The sequence below is a fragment of the Euprymna scolopes genome, chromosome 9, assembly GCF_053919585.1.
Source record: "Euprymna scolopes isolate OS-2025 chromosome 9, ASM5391958v1, whole genome shotgun sequence".
NCBI lineage: Eukaryota > Metazoa > Mollusca > Cephalopoda > Sepiida > Sepiolidae > Euprymna > Euprymna scolopes.
In genome coordinates this window covers 163,750,641-163,757,914 of record NC_136490.1, presented here as the reverse complement: position 1 = coordinate 163,757,914, position 7,274 = coordinate 163,750,641, and the positions used below count along the sequence as shown (strand labels likewise).

The following is a 7,274-nucleotide window of genomic DNA, read 5'->3' as shown; positions in this document are numbered from 1 at the left end:
AATACCTTACTTTGTAAAATTTATAAAAGTGCACTTTGAAGATTAATAAATTTCAAATTGAATATTGTACCTTTACTTTTGAAGCTTATAGTAAAAACATTTTGTTTAACAATTTTCATGCCTTGGATGAAATTCTTTTCTAACCTGTATATATATATATATATATATATATATATATATATATATATATATATATATATATATATATATATGTATCAAAACCAGTGCTAGGTCTAAATATAGACGAAATGTGGCAATATTTAGGTTAAATTGTGGAGGCTAAAACTACTTCTTTATATTCGGACACAAGACTAAATGTGTGTGTTAACGGACGGACATTACAATTAATTCTGTGTGGTCTACAAAAATTCCTGAAATGTTTCATGGAAATTCCCCACTGGGGTGTAATCCTTAAGAGAACCATACAATGTGCAACCATACTGCGGCAATTGATGAACTTATTTGCATCACAATTCACTAGTCTCTGTAGTTATACTAACTAATCATCAATTAATGAATAAATAAAGCAAAATTCAAATTAATGTAGAATTAAGATACGCTAATAAAGCTGGCTTCTCATTATTTAAATTTACCTTTCATAATCCATTTATCTTAAGCACCTATTTTTGATAGTTTACTAGTGTGTTTTATTAAATATTGATCAAAACTATAAACAAGTAGTTCAGCGTTTATTTGGGATTCTTTTTTATTGTCATAATGGGAGAATAATAACTGAGTTCATTTGTAACTGGTAAAACAGTTGATTTGTAACGAGTATTCGTCTAGTTATGAAAAAGTGTATACATATGTACATATCTCCCTCTCTTTCTCTCTCTCTCTCTACACACACGCGCGCGTACACACACACACACACACACACACACACATATATATATATATATATATATATATATATATATATATATATATATATATATATATATATATATATACTAGCATTTCAGCCCGGCGTTGCCCGGGTGTTCGGAAGTGTATGTTGAGAAAAAAGAAAATAAAACAGAAAATATGTCAATCTTTTTAACTTTAACCCCTATTATGACCCCTTATCATTTTTATTTTTGGGCTCAATCAAGTTACTAAGTTAGATCCATGCCCAAGGAACCTATATCTAAAATTTCAAGTGTTTGGAAACTAAATTGTCGGACGAGTTTGGTAGAGTTCACAAAGGTTACATCGTTGAACTTTGACCCATTAAAAGCCAAATTTCTGGCCGAAAATCGACCACAAAGATATTCTCAAATTTCAGTACCCTGTGTATCAAATTTCGAGTCTGTAGACTTAAAATTGACATAATCATTGCGTAGGGAAATGTACACACACACAGAGAAAGACACACAGACAGACACACAGACACGTTCACTTTTATATGTATACTAGCACGGCGTTGCTCCGGTGTTTGGAGGCGTATGCTGAGCAAAACAAAAAACACGGTCCATTTTTTTTTTAATTTTACCCCTAGTATGACCCCTTAACATTTGTTGTTTAGGGTTCAAATTAAGTTATTAAATTAGATCCATATCCAAGGAACCTATATCTAAAATTCCAAGTGTCTAGACCCAAAATTATGGGAGGAGTTTGGAAGAGTTCTCCAAGGTGAAATGGTTAAACTTTGACGCCTTAACAACCAAATTTCTCGCCGAGAACCAATCACATAGATCTCCCAAATCTCAGTAACTTGAATATCAAATTTGGAGTCTGTAAACTAAAAAGTTATTGCGTAGGGAAATGTACACACAAAGACACACACACAGACACGTTCACTTTTGTAGATATATAGATAGACTGATAGTTTAACAAGAATATATATGTATCCATGAATATCTATGGAATCAATTTTGTGCTTACTATAACCTTTTTACGCAAATATTACGCAAGTATAAATCAAGTAAGATATCTGCATGAATATAATTACACGTAATAGTTAACTAAAGATGACCATCTCATGAGAAAACCGAAAAAAAACTAATAGGGAATTAATTAAAATAAATGTTTTAAAGAATATGCAAATTTGTTAGATCTTTTGCTTGTGAATGCAATTCCACAACCCATATATTAGAGAATTGTATTTTCTTTGTAAATGAATAGAAAAGAGGGTTTTTAATATGAATATCAATACACACAAAGGAAAACGAATTTATAAGAGTACATATATATATATTTCTAAATTTTGTTCTTAGTTTTGTACGTTCCTATTTTGAAAATAAATAAATAATTGTTATAATTATCTTTCTATACTTTGCAAATAATTAAATATGAGTATGTTATTATGGATGATAACGGCTACCAGTTGTCAATATTTCAGCTTTTCGCGGTTGTTATTTCTAACAAATGTTAGGTTTTAAAATGTTGCCGCTTCGTTTTGGACGCTACTGTATATATTTTTATTATTGAAATATGTTTACAAAAAGAGTTTCTTTAAGTATTTCTATGGTATATTATTTATTTTGAGTCATTGCATGATTCATGTTTAACACACATCGAGGTTCTTCTCGTAAGAGGACCTACTATAGAATCGTAAGGAGAGGATATGATTTTAATATTTCTTTTTTATCAGGCTGAGAAAATATATTTTTTCAAGTCCCACCTCCGTTCTCACGATGATTGTACTTTGAGGCTGATGTTGATTAATGGATTCTACGATTTTTTCACGTTATCGCCAATGTTTCACTCTTATTGGAAGTGTATGTTATATGCGTGTATTATTAAGATATGGAGTGTGTTAAATGCCTCTCTAATTACTTGGATAGTGAAGCAATGGCTGTTTATGTTTTTTCTTATTTGTTTAAGTGAAAGTTTGTAATCTACTATTTTATTCTATTAAGTTTACTAATGTAGCTTCACAAGACACTTAGGTTATCTCTATATAATATAATATAACTATAATATAACTCATTTTTTCCCGTCTGATTTTGACATTAATAGGATTAAAAATCAAGATATTTCATGCAAATATAATATGCACAAACGGCAGAACAATATCTGAGGTGTGTTATAGGCTTATTATTTCTCAAATTCCTCGATAATCTTAGATTTCTATACTTTTTCTGCTGAGAAGTCACGGCCAAAATCGGTTAAGATCAATGGAAGTGGTAAAATATTTTCTCTCTAATAAATTCCTCCTCCCCCTGCCACTACTTAACACCGTTTGGGGATCGTTCACAAGGAACAGTTGAGAAGAGAACACCGGTTTGGCTTCGTATTTCTTTGATGTGAAGTTATTTAAAATCACTAAACTAAGCTGCAGTGCTCTGTGGCGTAGTGGTTAGCGTGCTGGACAATTCACATTATATTTTCACGTTCGCGCCGACCTACCGTAGTCGTTTTTTTTTTTCCTAAACAACTGGAATGGACTTTTCTTGGTGGCCGAACTGTTAACGTTGCAGATTTTTGTTTTTTTGTTCACACTTTATTTTCCTACTTTTACTCATGACTCCGGGTTTGATCCTTCCTACTTACCTACCATAACATTTTTAAAACTCCCCCCGTCCCGGAAACAAACACTCGGGCAACGCCGGGTACCCCCGCTAGTTTAGAATAAATTGTTGACGAAAGTATCAAAAGTAAAGAATAACAATAAAATTGTCGAAAAATTACAAGATCGTTGTTTATTAAGAAAATGTTAAAGTATTATCATAAAAATGCAAGTGCCAATAAGAAAAACAGGTTGAATATTGAATATTGTTATTCCAAATATATGAATAAAAATTGATACAAAGAAAACACATAATTACATAAGTAAAGACGTAAGCGGCATGTTTATTAAGATATAAAGACGCCGGTTTCGATAAAAACTGAATGTCTGTGTGTGTACGTCTTTGCATGTGTTATATTTCACTTTGGACTTTTTTTTAAATTGCATACAAATGTATTTCGTGTCAGGGTTAGGGTTCTAAGGTAGGTTTTGTATCAGAATGCTTCCGATTTGTATCGACAATTTATAATCAACAAGCACAGTTAAAGAAGATATATTTCGATTTGCCCTAGTTAACACCTCTATACAGCATATCATCACATGTGTATTTGAGAAGTTTTATCGTTACATAAGCGGAGAGGCGCGGCGTATAAAATCAACAGTAGAATAGTTGATAATGCACGAGCCATACGAATAGTCCTGTTTAGAGCATAACTGAACAAGGATTACTGACAATGCTCTGTAGAATACAATGTATTCTTAGTTTTGTCACTAGGGAAGGCAAGCTGTGTCTGCGACTAGAGCATGCGATAAATTGATTTGATTAAAAAGGGCGATTTCGCTGGTATCCATGACAATAAAAGCATCAGAAGTGTTCAATACACATTGATTCTAATGCAACCAGAACCCTTTTCGACCAAGGCCGCCAACCCCAAATATTTCCTCCTGTATCACAAAACACGCTATGTGATACACAAATATCTGTACGTGAGGTTGCCAAGCTAATCAAAAACCTTGATTCCAGTAAAACAACCGACCCTGACGGTATTCCAATTATAGTACTCAAAAAACTTAAACCAAAACAACAAACCATACTTATAAAAATGTTTAAACGTTGTCTTAAGGAAACTAGCATCCCATCACCCTGGAAAATATCATCAGTAAGCCCTGTATTTAAGAATTCAGGTGATCGTTCATCCCCCTCTCAGTACAGGCCAATAAGTCTCGTGTGCGTCATGAGTAAGTTGCTGGAATCTGTGTTAAATACAGAAGTAATCAACCAATAACCTTCTTAGTGACACACAATATGGTTTCCGTTCTGCTAGATCTACAGCAGATGTGCTTACAGTTATATCTCTTAGGATTAGCGAATCTCTCGACAGAGGCACCTTTTCTAGGACAATTGCTCTTGACATATCAAAGGCCTTTGATGGGGTATGGCATAAAGGTTTACTTCACAAGATCTCCAGCTATACCATGTCTTCTCGATTATTGAATCATTTCTTTCTGATAGGTTCATAAGAGTAGTAGTTGATGGGCAAAATTCAGAAGCTCACAGTATTAATGCTGGAGTCCCCCAGGGGTTCATCCTTGGACCAACTCTCTTCCTGATCTACATTAATGATCTTCCAAATCACATCCTTACATCATTCGTAGATATTTTTGCTGATGACACTACCATCTATGGTAGCACATCTAAGACAGTAAACGACCAAGTTCTCTCCGATTCTCTCTCCTGTGATCTTGATCACATTGTACAATGGGGAAAGGAGTGGCTGGTTACTTTTAATGCATCTAAAACCAAGTTTCTATCTTTACATCATCAACGTTCTGATCCCCATCTGGCATCGAGTTAAAATGAATGGCTCTCGTCTTCAGGAGGCCTCAAGTTTGGACAGGCTTCTGGGCTTGACCTTTACTCCTGATCTTAAATGGATTACGTACATCGAATCTGTTTCCAAGGCCGCTGGAAAAATGTTCGGATCCTTCTATCGATCCAGTAGATATCTCACTTCTGATGCAATTCTCTATCTATATAAGAGCCAGATACGTCCAAGGATGGAATACTGTTGCCACATATGGGCAGGAGCTGCTAGAAAAGACTTGCCCTGCCTTGATAGAGTTCAAAATAGACTTCGTAGCCTGGTGGGAGATGTCCTTTTCTCTTGGCTGCAACCTCTATCTCACAGAAGAGATGTTGCGTGTTCGACTGAGCTTCAATCTATGGTCTTCCCTCGCCAAACTTTCACAAGAAACATTCGGCTAGCTGCAAACACTATCAATGATCCCCCTACTCTTTATCTGTTCCTAAACCTAAACATAGATTCCATGATCCAAGCTTCTTTCTTAGAACTGCACGCCTGTGGAATTGTCTTCCGTTTTCCTGCTTTCCAGCCGTCTATAATATGGCTGTCTTCAAGTCTAACGTGAACAAGTTTCTGATGAGCCGTTCCATTTAAGTTAACAAATTTACCGAACTTCCTTTACTATCGATTACTATATTGTCCTTTTGACTGCTGTAAACTCTTTAACCCTTATCCTTGAGTAGCCTATCGGCCTTGATAAGTGGTGACGCCTATATAAAAAAAAATTCTCGCCTTCGATTTACACGTCCATTGTCTTTGTTGTCTACTGCTGTTTCTCCCGCGAGCACGTGTTGCATTTTTTTCTTTTCTTACTCTTCATGCGCAGCTTGCCAAATTTGCATATGCGCATTTTTCTGCCGCTGCTGTTGCTGCCAATCTTCGCTGTGGCTGATACTTTCCACACACTCGCACGAACTATGGTTCATTTTGTGCCACGCGGAGTGTAAATATATTCAAAAATAGTTTTGCAATTTAACTGAAAAGCGAAATGTATGTGTACCGTTTTATCGGGCCTTGGTTAACTCAACATTGAATAACACTGCAAACGCGCGAGGCCATGTAAAACAAAAGCACTGGAATAATAACAGCATTAAATTCGAAACGGTATAGGATTAACAAACCAACAAACATTTTTTTTCGAATTTGGCCATTTTGTTAATGGCACTGATTTTCTAGATTGTCTCTTGAATAAGGATGGATGATTTCAAGTTTATCAACATCAACGAGTGTAAAATGGCGCTACAGAACTGCTTTTGAACATGGCATTCCACGTCGCTATTCACGTCGTCTGTATAAGCTGACTGGTAGATGAGAGGAAAAAGAGGTACTCATGCACTTATTGATCCGTGCTGAAATAATAACTTATTATTTAAAAAGCCATTCTTAACATGGGGAGAGAAGGGCGTTTTGTATCTATTCTGGACTTTAACCTTACAATCGAATAAAAAAACATATCATAAAACTTTAATTAAACTTGGAAATACGATCAGTAAGTGCATTAGCCCCAAGAAAGATATTAGTATACAAGATTGCATCCCTCCAAAAACGTAATACAGACACACAGTGCGCCCCAGACTCTCTCCTCCACTCTCTAATCGCCATCGCAAAACAATAACAGCAGTATATTAGTTGCTATATTTATAGAGAATACCAGCGAGCGAACCTATGTACCTATTTAATTGCCATTCAACGGCGGAAGAGTTATAATGTTTTTAACATGGGAAAAATCATGTTTCCCAAAAAACGGGTATACTGGATAGGAACAAAAATGAACATTTTTCCTCCACTGCCCAAGGACAGAAAAAGATGAAGTGTAAAATCCGAACAAATACTACACTCTGATCTTGGCCCAATGACCAATATGTATATTCAAGCTTTTAGACAGTTAATCGGTTATTATATAAAATTGTTCTTTCCTGTATTAATTAACAAGTCTACTGCAGTATTGTGTTCCTATACTAGATAAGAATTATTGG

General features: G+C 35.0%; 1 protein-coding gene across 4 annotated transcripts in view; it reads left to right on the top strand.

Moving 5' to 3' along the window:
• Positions 1–7,274, top strand: part of LOC145284964 (FMRFamide receptor-like) — a 1,154,906-nt gene that overhangs the window by 37,946 nt on the left and 1,109,686 nt on the right. The window lies entirely within an intron of this gene.